General features: G+C 41.1%; 1 pseudogene; it reads left to right on the plus strand.

Moving 5' to 3' along the window:
- Nucleotides 1-8,214: 8,214 nt before the first annotated feature.
- On the plus strand, nucleotides 8,215-13,030 carry LOC136548395 (uncharacterized; annotated as a pseudogene).
- The last annotated feature ends 3,207 nt before the right edge of the window (nucleotides 13,031-16,237 follow it).

Consider the following 16,237-nt stretch of genomic DNA (forward strand, 5'->3'; position numbering starts at 1 on the left):
CGATGGTACACAACTAGTTCGCATGAATCCAATCACAACCAAGGAGCAAACTATGCGACCCTTTTCCATCGATGGCGAAGAATGTGGTGAGCTAGAGTCTTACTTCTGATTGTTAATTCAATATTTATTGCCCCCTCGGGTCTTAGATGCATTACCTCCAAAATGCTTAAGCATCATGTCAGTCTCCATCAGATCTCCTAGGTCCTTTGACAAGTTTATGAAAAGTGGTGTAAGGCATGAGATTGACAGAAGCACCTTTGTCCACCAGCATCTTGTTCATCGGCTTCCCATCAACCAAACCTTTCATGTATAAAGCTTTTAAGTGCCAATGCTTGACTGGTTTATCAAATATTGCTTGCTGTATAACGGTCAACTTGGCAAATATCTCCTCATACTCTGATTCATCAAAATCCGAATAAACTTTTTGATCTACCGGAGCTCTGAAACTCTGATGGCAATAGAAAAACCTTTTGAATATTAGCCGATGGTTATTTTTTATCGGCTGTTTGCTTAGTACGCCATACTTGAGATTTACTGGATGCCTAAGCCTGTTCCAACTCTCTATTCCATAGGTGTTGCACCCTTCTCTTCTGGCTTCTTGTCAAACCTCCTGGCACCATTGGCCTTCTTGCTAAACATATTTTCTTTCGTTGCCCTCTTCTTCATAATTAGCCCATTCTTGATCAACAACTCTTTTTCCTAGCCGACTATGAACACTTTTATTTTTTAAGCATCGATCCATGTTATTATGATGATATGCGTCTTGAGCATGAATAGACCGGCAGGTTAGGTTTGAGATTGCCTAAACTCCCAATATTGATTGCTGCATTCTGGACAGTCATGTCTGGTAAGCAACTTCAAACATTTATTCTAGCAATGTCTGAAGAAAGGGCAATTCTAATGTGATTCGGCTTTTCATACCTCTCTTTTTCCAGTTGACGCTGGTATTCTTGATCCTCTAACCAATGCTGATAATCTTTTTCCTTCTACGACTGCCACTTATTTAATAGGACCCAAGATGTAACTCATGGCTTTATTGCCCCCTGCTTTTGACAGTTTCCCCCTACTCATATCGGCTCTTTTGCTTGTCATGACGTCTTCTAATTTCTCTGTATTTGTTGGCCGATATTTGTATCTTGGGATCGACTATTCCAGCTTCTCTTGATTTGGTTGATGTTAGGACCTTAGTCTTTCCTTTGAGCAACTTAGCATCAACCATGTTTTGATCTCCTAGGAAAGGATTATCATCAACTTTCATTTTTCTAGGGCGTATCAAATTTGAGCCTTCCTTGCTGAATAGCCCTCTGTATATGCTGTCCGGAAAATTCTACATTCATTAGTGGAATGAGAGGTAGTGTTATGGAACTTGCAGAACTTCTTATTCTTCAACTGATCAGGGGGCAACATAATATGATTATCAGGCAACTTGATCTACCGCTTCTCAAGCAAGAAGTCGAAGAGTTTGTCTTATTTTGTGACATCAAAGTCATAGCTCTCCTCGACTCTTCTTCCCCAAGGATTTGACACCATTACTATCTTTGTGCTGCAATTCCATTCAACAGCAGCAACCTCTTCTTCTTTATCTTCATAGCCATCATCGACTGAGTATGGATTATAAGCTTTGGCCACTGTGGTACTCTTCTGAAATCGGGTATCTCTGCGCATATTCTAGAATTGGCTATTAAGTGCTGCCACTCGTTGAGTCAATTGACCCAAGTTGTCAAATTCTTGTCCCAGTAGTTTTTCTTTCCACATTGGCAAGCATTCCTTGAACGGGTAAAGCAGCTAGCTGATCGTCAACCAAGTTTAATGAGAAGCATAAGTTGCCTAGTTTCTCAGAACCTCTGAAGAAACTCAATGCCTGATTCATTAGTCTTCTACCTTATAGTTGTCAGATTGATAATCTTCTTTTCTCCAGTCCTAGTGTAAAAATATGTATGAAACTTCTTCTCTAGGTCAGCCCAATTGGCGATGGAATTGACTGGCAGTGATGAAAACTAAGTGAAGGCTTGGTCCTAACAGGGACAAGGAGAAGAAACGAACTCGATGGGCCCTCCTCAACCGATGCCTCACCCAATTATGTAAGATATCAACTGACATGTTCTATTGTGCTTGTACTGTCTTGGCTAGTGAACTTAGCAAAACTCTAGAGGCCTGTAATTTATAGGAAGAGTGACTAAATCATACCATTCTGGATATGGGTGTTTATACAAAACGGTCAGCCCTTTTGGCTTCAGACTAAACTGATTCTTCATCATCTCGGTCACCTTTAGCAACAACTCGTCAGCATGTGAATTTGGATTTCTCTGCACCTACTGACCCATTTGTGGATTGAAATCCCATGTGCCTTGATACCCTGGATTTGGAATCATATGAAGGGTGTTATAATCTGTGCCATAATGATAACCCTGTGGAATCTCTATCTACTGGGTCCTTTGCTGACTTACTGCTTGAAGTCTCTAATTATAGACATGAGGATCTATATCTCTATGGATCCTTTGAATTGATGGTGCTATTTTTTGAGCTGACAACAGTATGTGGCCTGATGTGCCAAAATTGATCACCTGGTTCTAACCTTGCCCTGTCGGCTATTGCACATGCTGTGCTGACGGTCCAGGATTATATTGTATCTGATTCGTAGTAGTTCCTTGAGATTATTCAGATGAACCCTAAACTACCTGGACATTATCATTACCAGCTGGTGCTGCTTCTTGATGGCTGGTACCGACTTGATTAGTCCCTTGGGTCGCCGAATGTGGAATGTTGTAATAAGCTAGCCCAACCTGACCATCTGGAAACCCATGGAACACTTCTTTCATGGCGTTGTGGAATGTGTCCAAGAAAGCTTTATTACGGTTTGATATGGCATCACGAATAGATTTGTCCATAGTTTCCATAAAGAAACGCCTGTCTTTAGCTTCAATCGTATCTGTCTGCCCATGTAATAGAACTCTTGGTAGTGGATATTTCTGAACAATTATGTTGTCACGTGTTTTGGTGTAGGACAACAAACACTTGTTCTAAAATTCTTCTATAGCTTTGCTGATGACACCTCTATCTCCATCAGGTAGATCTTCATAATGTACCATAAGGATGTCGTTGTTGTTGTGAACCGCCATCAAAGGATTGTGGGGTCCCACCAAGCGTGCCGAAAACGTGTGTCGGCACGAAATTTTGTCCCGTGCCAAGGACACATCAGCAAGCCAGAAGGGTCCACTCAATGGAGCTAGAGATCCGCCTAGCTTCAACGTAGGGGTGGTCTATCCTGTGCACTCCTCCCGAGACGTGCTAGTCAATTTGATCCTACAATTGACAAGGAGAGAAAGTTTATCAGTAATTTAGGGCGGAACATGCTGGTGTTGCCAGATAGTCCCAAATGTGTGGCTCTAAGAGCCGATATGAAAGGAGATCGACTAAACAGTCGATTCCAGCATATTCATAAAAATAAATCAGTTAAAGCTCGTGGGGTTGTGTAAGAAGAATCGGTTATCATTCAAGATGAATATCATTATTTAGACAAATATCGGTTAATGGCAAAAGGATGTCAACAATGATTAATTTATGCTAAGCCAATGACTGTAAGTAACCGAACCCCTTCTATATAAAAGAAATAGCTCATCACCATTCAACCATTTAATAAAGATAAATCTAATGAACATATTAGATCTCATCTATCGCTATGACTAGTGGGGTATGAGGCAGAATCATGCAGGTTGTAGAAACAACAATAGACTCGACGACCCTAACTTATCACTAATATTAGTTGGGCATGAGGCAGAATCATGTAGACCATAATACAATAATAAGATCATGGGGCTAACACATCTTTCAACCTATCCCTACTTCAACGGTCTCGTGATGTGAACTGTTCGTGAAAAGCGCTTGATATCGGCTAAAATTGCCGATTCAGGCATAGCGCACAGTTAAAGTCATGCCCTCTTAGGAACAGATCTACTAAATAACGATCTCCACTCTACGGTGCTAACAAGTGGGGTGTGAGGTAGAATCACACAGGCCATGATAATGGGCCATGGAACAATTTTGTTAGCCTAATAGATCTACTCAAGATCAGACATGCCTTAACCGCACGCTATGCACGATCAATATTGATATAAAACAATCGATAAAACTTAACTCATTGTTTAAAGTGTAGATTAGATCAGTTTAAATTAACAAATGATGGGTTAAACAAGATATAAGGCCGATCTAGATCAATCCCAATCGGGCGAAGTGATATTGCTATAATTAGATAAAGAATGGAAGCAATAAGCAATATCGGTAACTTAATGAATCTATCCAAAGGAACGCCACCCTTAGATAGAGCCGATAACTTGACCTTAATCTAGTTTGAGCAGTGGAGGTCAGCCGGATCGGTGCAGCCTTACTTGAACTAGACAAGAATCGATAACTAGCTTATACCAGAGTTGCAGTGGAGTTCGACCGGATCGATGCAGCCATACGAATAGAAGTATAAGCCATGATGGTACTTACAGACAAGCAGTGGAGGTCGACCAGATCAATGCAGCCGTAATCGCTGAAGAACTCACCGAGATCTACTCTACTCCTACTCCTAAGGGGTAGCCAGAGCCGAAAAATATAAATAACTTGTATTGGATTGATTGTGTGTTTTTACAATAGCCGGGATTTGATATTTATACCCTAGGACCTATGCATGACTTCTATCTAAGCATGACTCATCACAATCTTTGGCCCTAAGAAAATATTCCTAATTTAAGATAACTTGGACTCTAATCTTTCCCATTTTGTGGAGACAACATGCTTTGTCCCGGCGCCGATCATAGCCTTTGTCGTTATCTGCTGGCACTACCTGAAGAAAGCCGATTCCAGTGTTGCATTCGAATATGGTTCCGATCTGGATGCAATTGATTCCTTGATGATATGATCTTGGGAGCTTTCGAGTCCTTGTGACTCTTCTTCCAAATTTTGGTGTAAATAGATGTCCAATGCAATATGGCGGGAGTCAAAAAATTTCACGGATTAATTGGAGGGAAAGGTGAATGGATATTTGGAGGGAACAATTTTTCACCAATTATAATTATTAAGAGGAAAAGAGTGCGCTTGGTGTGAAAAAAACGATAAACAAGGCCAATAATATTTCTACTAGAGATTATAATATGAAAAAATATAAACAAGGTCCATAATATTTCTACTAGAAATTATATTTTTTAATACCAATGTTATTTTAATGTGTGTTTATTGGAAAAATATTTTTGTTATTTTTAGATAGTGAATAAAATTCGACTTCAAATCTCTTCGAATAAGACGCATCAGTTGACAATTAGTTTTCTCTAAATGGTCCTTCCATGGTATTTTCCAAAAAAAGGTTCTAGCAGATAAAAGGGCTAGCTCGGGCCTGGCTTCACTGAAAACTACTACCCACCTCGTTCCTGGCCTGACTAACTAGGTGGTCGGTGGCTTCAATAGGCTTGTCTAACGAGCCCAACAGGGCGACCAAACAGGTAAAAAATTGGCCCCATTCGTTTCGCTGAAAAACAAGCCAAACACTGTTCTGGCTGATTTGTTGTGAGAGAAAAATACTGTTTTGGCTAAAAAACAAGCTCAAAAGTATGGATTATAGGACAAGCGAACAGGGCCATTGTTAACTAAAGCTTGCATATATAGGAGTTGGGGACCAAACCAAACACGTTGAATTGAGACTCATCTGTTTAGGTTCTTATGGTGGACTGGCCAGCCGTGTTAGTCACGATGTAGTTACTCCTATTTTTCTGAATTTATTTCAATGTGGTGATTAATTTCGATGAGTGTGCACGTATGCATGTAAGCATCTGTCACCCATGTTATTATCATGTATCTACCTTTTTTTACTTAGTTTTGTAAGAACAATATCCTTAAACAAGTTAGGATTAAAGTATGAGTATATAACAAATAAAGTGTTAAACTAATAATTAAATATATAAAAATCATAAACCAATGATGTCAGAGACCGAGTACTGGGGTACCCGAAGAGGAGGAGCTAACACCTATCAAATGTTGATGCTTCCGAACAGACAAGAACACAACTTCACTTCTTGCCCATATAACTGAAGGTTGGTTGTGCCTCGCCCGGCCCTAAAGGGTTGGCTCCGCCTCGCCCGACCCCTGAGGGTTGGACTCTGTCTCGCCCAATGTTTGGGGGCAGACTCCGGCTCGCCCGATGGCTGAGGGCTGGCTCCGCCTCACCCGATGTTCGAGGGCTGGCTCCACCTCGCCCGATGTCTAGGGGTAGACTCCGCCTTACCCAACGATCGAGGACTGGCTTCGCCTCACCCGACAACTTGGGACTAGCTCCGCCTCGCCCGATGTTTGAGGGCAGGCTCTACCTCACCCAACATCCGAGGGCTAGCTCCACCTTGCCTGATGTTCGAGGGCTGGCTCCACCTCGCTCGACGTCCGAGGGCTGGCTCCGCCTCGCCCGATGTCTAGGGGCAGGCTTCGCCTCACCCGATGTCCTGGGGCTGGCTCCGCATCGTCCAATGTCTGCACCCTGCTCCTTTATGATGATGAGCATAGGGTAAGATAGGACACTCAAGTCAACCATAGTACTGAGGACCATGCCCTACACGCCTGTGGGAAAGTATCATCAGGATATGATGGGACAGGCGCTTTAAGCCCTTCTAGGCATTGCATAGCCCAAACAGTGTTGTAGGCGCTGACTTTTGTTTTACAGTATTATGGGCGCCGCCATCAGCCCTCAGATGCAGATCCTAACATAAGCATACGACAATCACTACGATCCAGGAGGAAACTCACATCATCTACAGTAATGGACATACGATCATTTCCCCGTATGCTCCCTATAGGGTCATGGCTCGGCACCCTAGTGCGCCGCGCCGCCCGCCAGGGCAGGATGGGATGTGACCACTTGCTAAATGAAGCCAGGGCATGGCCCTATCAAGATTAGTGAACGTGCTATCCCTGGCACTATCTACCATGGCAGCGGGGCTGGCTCAGAGGAAAAGGAAGACCCGGCACCTTCGAAGGACCTTCTTGGCCTCTGGTTTTTCTTCTTTCTCCCATCTGTAACCCCTGCTCCCCCTTGATCTATAAAAGGGAAGGCAGTGCACCCCCCTAAGGGGACGGATCAATTCGACACACCACGCACCACATTATGCATAGCTGAGCAGCAACCGAGCTCTCAGTACTCGTTCGACCTTTCCATCAGAGACTTGGGACCTGTCCCTCTCTCGACCATTTATACCCCCTACTACGAACCTTTTTTAGTGCTAATAACACGAGCAGCAGTAGCAGACTAGAAGTAGGGACATTCTGCACGAACCAGTATAAACCTTGTATCTTTTAGCACACCATCCAGGCCCAACGCGCAACAAATATAAATTTACTAGTTGGTGTTTATTCAAAACACCGATAAATGATTATTTAAAGCATAGATTAAATATTTATAAAAAATAATATAGAATATCATAGTTTTCTACTCATAAGATCAAGCTAAATATCAACATTCGAACCATATTAGTTTTGTTTTGTCAAATATTTTGTTTGCAAATAACTCACTCATATTTCGATGACTAATAAAGCAAATTATGGTGCTTTATTAATTATTAAATCTTTGTAAAATACAAAATCAGGTCCTTAACAAGTAACCAGGCTGCCTGCAGTATTCATCGGCATTAATGTTCACCACAAAAATAGAAAGAAAAAAACTAGAGCAAAAACCTCCTGCATTTTTTGACCCAGATTAGGTAGCCCACAAATGTGAACTCAATACTCAATGGCTACCGCTTAAACCCTAAACAGCCCCGAAACTGCTACGGCCGCCGCCCGTCCATCCATTTGCTTCTTGCCACTGATCCACTGGTGCAGAGCTGAGACGCTGGTGTCCAACACCTCTACAGTCAGGTAATACTTTTGATCAAAATACAAGTTGTTAGCACTATCATTCCTATTTCCATCAGAAGCCTCTCCCCTTTCAAGACTGTACCCGTGTTTGTTCTTGAAGCAGCCAGATGCAGGACCTCTGTGTAGCTCGATTGTTCCATCCTGATTGTGATTGCCATACCCATAGCATAGCCATAGGCCTGTACCTGTTATGCATACCAAATACCAATAGCCCATTGAATATTTTCTAGGTCTTCTGTTCTGCATACACAACCTATATTTATCTATCATTTTTATAAGTTCTTCAATAACTTGACAAACTGTAGTTTTGTAAATAATTCATTCCTCAATGACAGGATGGTTGTGGACAAAAGTTGGATGGACATATCCAATAGGAGGCTTCACCGATACAGAAGGAGCTAAAAAATTTATTGAGTTTGCTTTTTCTGGCTGTAGTGCGGACAAGCTCCTTTGATGTCCTTATAGAATCTACAAAAACAATTACTTTGCTGATCAGATATCTATGATGGAGAATCTCATGCTGAATGGAATATGGAAAGAGTACATAGTATCAGATCATCATGGAGAGAGTGTGTCAGATGTAGAAGACAGTGATGACAACATGGAAGATCATGATGACTATGGTCTACGTGAGATGGTGCATGATTTTGGAAATGCTGTGAATGCCAACTTGGGATCATTTGATGGTTCATCACCTGGCTTGCAGGATGACATGACCGCATCTATAGGTCCTACTGAAGAAGCTAGCAAATTTTATAGACTTCTTGAAGAGGTAGACAATGAGCTGTACCCAGAATGCAGTACCTTCTCTACACTACCGTTCATTATGCAAATGATGAACATCAAGTGCCTATATGATTTGAGTGGAAATGCAATGGATGCTCTATTTACTCTGCTTTGGAAGGTACTTCCTACCAAGAATAAGGCTCCAAAGTCATTCAACGATGCTAAGAAAGTCATGTCAGATTTGGGATTGGATTACAAGCGCATAGACACATGCCCAAATGATTGCATTCTGTACAGAGGTGATTATGCTAAAGCTAAGTCATGTCCAGTGTGTAAGCTTTCTAGGTGGAAAAGTGATGACCAGAACAATGCATCCAAATCACGAAGGTGAAGAGTTCGAAAAGTTGCACAGAAGGTGTTGCGCTATTTCCCATTGATACCAAGATTGAAAAGGATGTATATGTGTTCCAAAACTACAACTAATATGCGTTGGCACAAAGAGGAGCTAGTTGATGATGGATATATGAGACGGCCAACAATTCAAAGGAATGGAAAGATTTTGACAAAAAAATTCCAATCATTTGCATCAGATGCGCACAATGTTAGGATTGGGCTTGCTAGTGATAGATTCAATCCATTTGGACATATGAGCACATCATACAACATATGGCCCATTGTTATTGTGATGTATAACCTACCTCCTTGGATGTGCATGAAAGATCCTTATATGATAACTTCAGTGCTCATTCCTGGCCCTAAAGCACCTGGCAACGACACTGATGCATATCAATAGCCATTAATTGATGAGTTGATGAGTTGTGGGGTGGGGTGGAGGCCTATGATGCTTCGACGAAGTGTAAATTCACACTAAAAGCTGCATTGCTCTAGACAATTAATGATTTTCCTGCTTTAGGGAATTTATTAGGAATGTCCACAAAGGAAAAATATGCATGTCCATCCTGTCATACTGACACTTGCTACCAATGGCTAGCCAATGGAAGAAAAGGTTGCTACATGGGACACAGGAGATTCCTACTAGCAAGACATAGTTGGAGGAACAATACTACTTCTTTTAATGGTCAAAGGGAAAGGAGATGTGCTCCAAAACCATTATCAGGCACTAAAGTTCTTTCACAATATGAAAAGTTTACTCAGGTACACATACAAAAAGATTTAAGTCTATGCAGCTTTCTTTTTGTAAATAAATATGATATGAGTTATGATATTTTGATGTAATTTCAAAGGTGTAACATTGCTATCATTATGCTGCCATTCTTGTTATATTTGGGAAATCTGACAAGAAAAGGAAACGCTTCAGCACAGTGTATGGTGTTTGGAAGAAAAAGAGTATATTTTCAACTCTTTTATTGGAGCAAATTGACACTAAGACTTAACCTAGATGTCATGCACATTGAAAAGAATGTTGGTGAAAGTTTGGTGGGTACCTTGCTTGGACAGGAGGGGAAGACAAAGGATAACATTAATTCTCGATTTGATATGGAAATCATGGGAATACAACCAAAACTTCATGCGACTCCCACAGATGATGGAAAATTTTTATTTCATAATGCACCTTATACACTTTTTGGACCTAAAAGGAAAGCATTTTGTGAGTTCTTGACAAAAATCAAAGTCCCAGATGGTTATTCTGCAAAGGTATCTAATTATGTAGATGCAATAAATGTTAAAATATCAGGGATGAAGTGCCATGATTACCATGTGTTTCTGCATAGATACCTTCCACTATCTATTCGCGGCATGCTTCCAGCTGATATTTGTCTTCCAATAATTGAGCTATGCAACTTTTTTCGAGAAATTTGCTCAAAAGTGTTAGATGTGGAGATCCTTAAAAGGTTTGATTCTTCAATTGCTATTACTCTTTGCAAATCAGAAAAGATATTTCCTCCATCCATGTTTGATGTAATGATGCATCTACCAATCCATTTAGCTCAACAAGCAATGGTAGGTGGTCCTGTGCAATATCGATGGATGTATCCCATCGAGAGATTCTTGCGCAAACTAAAGTCATTTGTAAAAAACAAAGCTCATCTAGGGGGAGCAATTGTTGAGGCTGTAGTGTTATAGGAATGTGTCTCTTTGTTCTATGTACTTGCATAGAATTGAGACAAGAATCAACAGGCCAAGCCGTAATGATGACAGTGATGATAACAATAGCAACACACAGCTCTAGATTTTTGCCAAAATTGGAAGACGGCTTATTGGGAATAGATATTGTGAGATGGAGATGAATGAATTGAATAAAGCACAAGCCTACATTCTAAAGAACTGTGAAGAGGCTTCTCCATATACAGGGTAAGCCACTCCTAAGATGTTCATTGAACTATGGACCTCCAATTCTATTCTCCTATGTCACAACATTCACAAGGAATATTTAAGGACACAGAGCACCACAAATGTAGACAAGCGGCATGAGAAAGAGTTCTTTCAGTGGTTCAAGAACCATGTAAGTATAAGGAATGTATTTATTACATTATTTCTTTAGGGTAGCTTAATTAACTATTGTGCTTCATGTAGATATCAACTATGTATTCCAAAGGAGATCCTTCTGTTTCTGATGAATTGTTTGATCTAGCAAGAGGACCTGATACTAGAGTGACACATTTCTCAAGTTATATGGTCAATGGATGGAGATTTAACACAAGGGACATAGACGCCCTATTTCAAGCACAAAATAGTGGAGTATTTGTTAAGGGCGATGAAGGAACTGGAAACAAAGATTACTTTGGTGTCTTGACAGATATTGTGGAGTTTTTATATGGGACTCATAAAGTTGTTATTTTAAATGTGAATGGTGGGATGTACATACAACAAGGGGAGTTAAAGAAGACAAGTATGGGTTCATAATGATAAATACTACTCGCAGGCTGTCAATAGATGAGCCATATGTTTTGGCTTCGCAAGCAGAGCAAGTATATTATGTGAATGATACTCAAGATCCAAAATGGTATGTCGTGGTAAAGACTAAACCTCGTGATTATTTTGACACTCCTCCCACTGATGAAGAAGATGCCACTACTAAATCAAGTAAATTCAGTCATGAAGCTTGCCAAGAAAATGAAGTAATAACTGTGCTGAATCCAAATACAATAGAAGATGATGACACAAGTATATTGGACACACCTCGAGTTGAAGCGGAAGCTAAAGGTATGCCTGTGGCTATGGAAGGTAATCCTGTTGGATATATTATGGGCTTGGCCCGTATAATATTTAATAAATCAAATAAAACTCTATGGTACATAATATTAAGCATTGTATGGTTTAATACCGTATGGGATTTTGACTGAACGTTTACTCAGCTTATTTTGTTGGAAATTATCCATCTTAATTGAGAAGCTGAGAAAAGGACAAAGGAGTGCCACGTGCGCGCCGCCGCCGCCGCCGGCCAGGCCGTGGCGAGGCGGGCAAGCGGCGAGCGAGCGGATGGGTGGGACGTGGCCTAGGTTTTGCCACTTAATCCACATAGTTATGGGAGTTTCTCTCATTGATAGTGGAGGCAAGTTGCTTGCGCCAATTACCATCTCTCCGTATCTCCGACTCCTGAATTCCTCCGCTGGCTCTCTCCCTCCCCGTCGCTGGCATAAAACAGAAAGTCCTCCGTCAGTCTTCCCAGCTCCCTCCCTACGCAGGCATAAAATAGAAAGTCCTCCATCAGTCTTCCTGGCTTCCTTCGCTTCCGAGAGACCACATCTCAGCCGCCATTTTGCTTTCCCCATCCCGTACCTCTGCGCGCATGGAGTAATGGGAGAGCAGGTGCCTTCTGGAACCCTCGTCCACTTGTGAACCTTGCATGGGGTGTGCGGCGATTAGGTTTTTGGGGAGTGATTCCGCAACTGCTCGTCCGACGTCTTCTTCCTAGTGATCGCTCGCGGAACCCGTCTTCTTCCTGGTGATTGTTCGAGGGACTGCACTGCGAACACCTTCCTACATTGATTGTGGTCCACGACTTCAAGCAACGCACTATGTCGACTAGTGCGAATAGAGCCTCCAATGCTCTTGGCATGGGACCTCCACTAGGTACAATCTTAACTCTATGATTACCGTACTTTGCGTACTAACTGTATCGATCTGTATGTCATACTTGCATGCTGTAGCATTTGTTAGTGATATACACATGTACATATATGTCATCACAAACCTGCTGATGTTTTATTTCTTGATTAAATTGACCATGAAAATGCCTAATTTACTAACAATCCAAAAATCTAATGTTAGGCAATTTTCTATCAGTGTTTTTGCTGCTGCTTTGAAGCCGAATAATTTTGATGGCAAGAATTTTATAATATGACGTGCCAAGATGGTATTGTGATTGACTGCTATGAACTGCTATCATACCGCACAGGGGAAGCCTGAACAATTTACTCCTGAGGAGGAGCAAAAGTTCTTGGCTGCTGATAACCTGTTTTGAGGAGCAGTGATTAGTGCACTTCATAGTAAGTATGAGGAAAATTACATATCTTGCACATCAGGCAAAGTGTTATGGGATGCTCTTGAGGCAAAGTTTGGAGTTTCTGATGCTGGTAGTGAGTTGTACCTTATGGAGCAGCTATATGACTGCAAAATGGTTGAAAACTGTTCTGTAGTGGAACAGGCTCATGAGATAAATGCGCTAGCAAAGAAACAAGAACATTTTCCATGTCTGTTGCCTAACAAGTTTGAGGCCGGTGGTATAATCACACAGATGCCACCTTCTTGGAGGGATTTTGCTACTTCTCTAAAACACAAGAGACAAGAGTTTAGCGTGGCTGAGCTTATTGGATCTCTTGATGTTGAGGAGAGGGCGAGAGCAAAAGACAACCGTGGAAAAGGAGTTGAGTCTTTCGCTGCCAATATGGTGCAAAAGAAAAACTTATTTGCATCCCATAATAAAAAGAAGAAGAACATGCAAGAGAACAATAATACAAAGCCTAAGAAACTGCTCAGTTTAAGAAGAAAAACAACAAGAAAGGTGGAGGTTACTTTGTTTGCGGGTGTGATGAACATTGGGCAAGTGCGTGCCTAGACCATAAATATAAGTAAGAAAAAAAATTAGCAAACATGGTGATTAGCGAGACTAGAGGAGGAACATCTGGGTATGGTAATTCTTTACCTTTTGTTCTTTTAGTTTGTCTTTCACCTGAGTGGTGGATGGATAGCGGTGCTAATATTCATGTGTGTGTGCTGATGTTTCTTTGTTTACTTCCTATCAGGCCGGTAGGACTAGAGCCTTGCTAATGGAAAACGGTTCACATGCGCGTGTTCTTGGTGCTGGTACGGTTGTTCTAAAGTTTACTTCAGGAAAGACGGTGCTATTAAAGAACGTGCAACATGTCCCCTCCATCAAGAAGAATCTTGTTAGCGGTTCTCAAATGTGTCACGATGGCTTGAGTCCAATAAGTGTGTTGTGTCGAGACATGGAACATTTGTTGGAAAATGTTATGATTGCGGAGGCTTGTTCCGCTTATCTTTGCTCGATGATGTGTGTAATAAAGTAGTGAACAATGTTAATATTTCGGATGAGTCGAATATATGGCATTCACGACTTTGTCACATTAATTTTGGCTGTCTCACGCGGCTTGCAAATCTGAATTTAATCCTAAAATTTAACTTAGTCAAAGATTCTAAGTGCCAGGTGTAAGTGCAATCGAAGCAACCACACAAGCCTCACAAGGCTGCTGAGGCGAGGAACTTGGCACCATTAGAACTCGTTCATTTTGATTTATGCGAAATAAATGGCGAATTGACTAAAGGCGGTAAATGATACTTCATGACATTTATAGATGATTGTACTAGATTTTGCTATGTGTATTTATTGAAAACTAAAGGTGAAGTGTTGCATTATTTTAAAGTCTATAAAGCTGAGGTAGAAAATCAACTCGAGAAGAAAATCAAGCGCTTTGTGGTCCGATCGCGGGGGAGAATATTTCTCAAATGAATTTTCTAAGTTTTGCACGGTGCATGGAATTATTCATGAGAGGATACCATCGTACTCACCACAGTCCAATGGGATTGTAGAGAGAAAGAACCACAAAACTAATTTGGTTAATGCCATAATAGAGACTGTAGAACTATCTAAGGAATGGTGGGGTGAGGCTATATTGACAGCGTGTCGTGTCCTGAATAGAGTGCCCACAAAGAATAAAGAAATTACACCATTCAAGGAATGGAAGAAGAAGAGATTAAATCTCTCTTACCTGCGAACTTGGAGTTGTTTGGCAAAGGTGAATGTGCCAATAAACAAAAAGCGAAAGCTTGGACCAAAGACTGTTGATTGTGTTTTTCTTGGTTTTGCTATTCATAGCGTGGGTTATAGATTTTTAATTATAAATTTCAGTGTTCCTGAGATGGCTGTTGATACAATCATGGAATCTAGAGACGCTACATTTTTTTAGAATGAATTTCCCATGAAAATGCACCTAGCACGACTGGTCATGAATTTATAATTCCCCATGAGCATAAAAAATTTACTCTGATAGAGAAAATTGAGGAACCCTATATGCAAAATCCTGAGGAGGATGACACTATAGTCACTAGAAAAAATAAGAGACAGAAGACTACAAAGTCTTTTGGTGATGACTATATTGTGTACCATGTGGATGACACACCAACGACCATTGAAGAGGCATATTCTTCTCCTGATGTTGACTTATGGAAGGAAGCGGTACGGAGTGAGATGGATTCTATTATGTCTAATGGAACTTGGGAAATAGTTGATCGTCCCTATGGGTGCAAGCCTATAGGGTGCAAATGGGTGTTCAGGAAAAAGCTTAGGCTTGATGGTACTATCGAGAGGTACAAGGCAAGACTTGTGGCCAAGGGTTATACTCAAAAGGAAGGTGATAATTTCTTTGATACTTATTCACCGGTTGCCCAATTGACTACAATTCGAGTTTTGCTTTCTCTGGCAGCCTCCTATGGTCTTATCGTTCATCAAATGGACGTTAAGACAACTTTCCTAAATGGAGAGTTAGAGAAGGAGATCTATATGGATCAGCCGAATGGGTTTGTAGCAAATGGTCAAGAAGGCAAGGTGTGTAAATTGTTAAAGTCATTATATGGCCTAAAACAAGCTCCTAAGCAGTGGCATGAGAAGTTCGATAGAACTCTAACATCTGCTGCCTTTGTTGTGAATGAAGCTGACAAATGTGTGTACTATCGGTATGGTGGGGGTGAAGGAGTTATTTTGTGCTTATATGTTGATGACATACTGATATTTGGATCCAGCATCAAAGTGATTGAGGAGGTGAAGGAATTTTTATCTAATAATTTTGAAATGAAAGATTTAGGAGAGGCTGATGTTATTCTTAATATCAAGCTTTTGAGAGAAGGTGATGGTAGGGTAACTCTGTTACAATCCCACTATGTGGAAAAGGTGCTGAGTCGCTTTGGGTTTAGTGACTGTGAACCTACTGCTACACCTTATGACCCGAGTGTGCTATTGAGGAAAAATCAGAGAATAGCAAGGGATCAATTGAGATATTCCTAGATTCATTGGTTCAGCTCATGTATCTTGCTAGTGCAATAAGGCCTGACATCTCATTTGCTTGTGTGCAAGCTAAGCCGGTTTGTGTCAAACCCAGGGAGATGATCACTAGCGTGCTCTTGAGAGAATGATGCGCTATCTAAAAGGCACTAT

The sequence above is a fragment of the Miscanthus floridulus genome, chromosome 4, assembly GCF_019320115.1.
Source record: "Miscanthus floridulus cultivar M001 chromosome 4, ASM1932011v1, whole genome shotgun sequence".
Lineage (NCBI taxonomy): Eukaryota > Viridiplantae > Streptophyta > Magnoliopsida > Poales > Poaceae > Miscanthus > Miscanthus floridulus.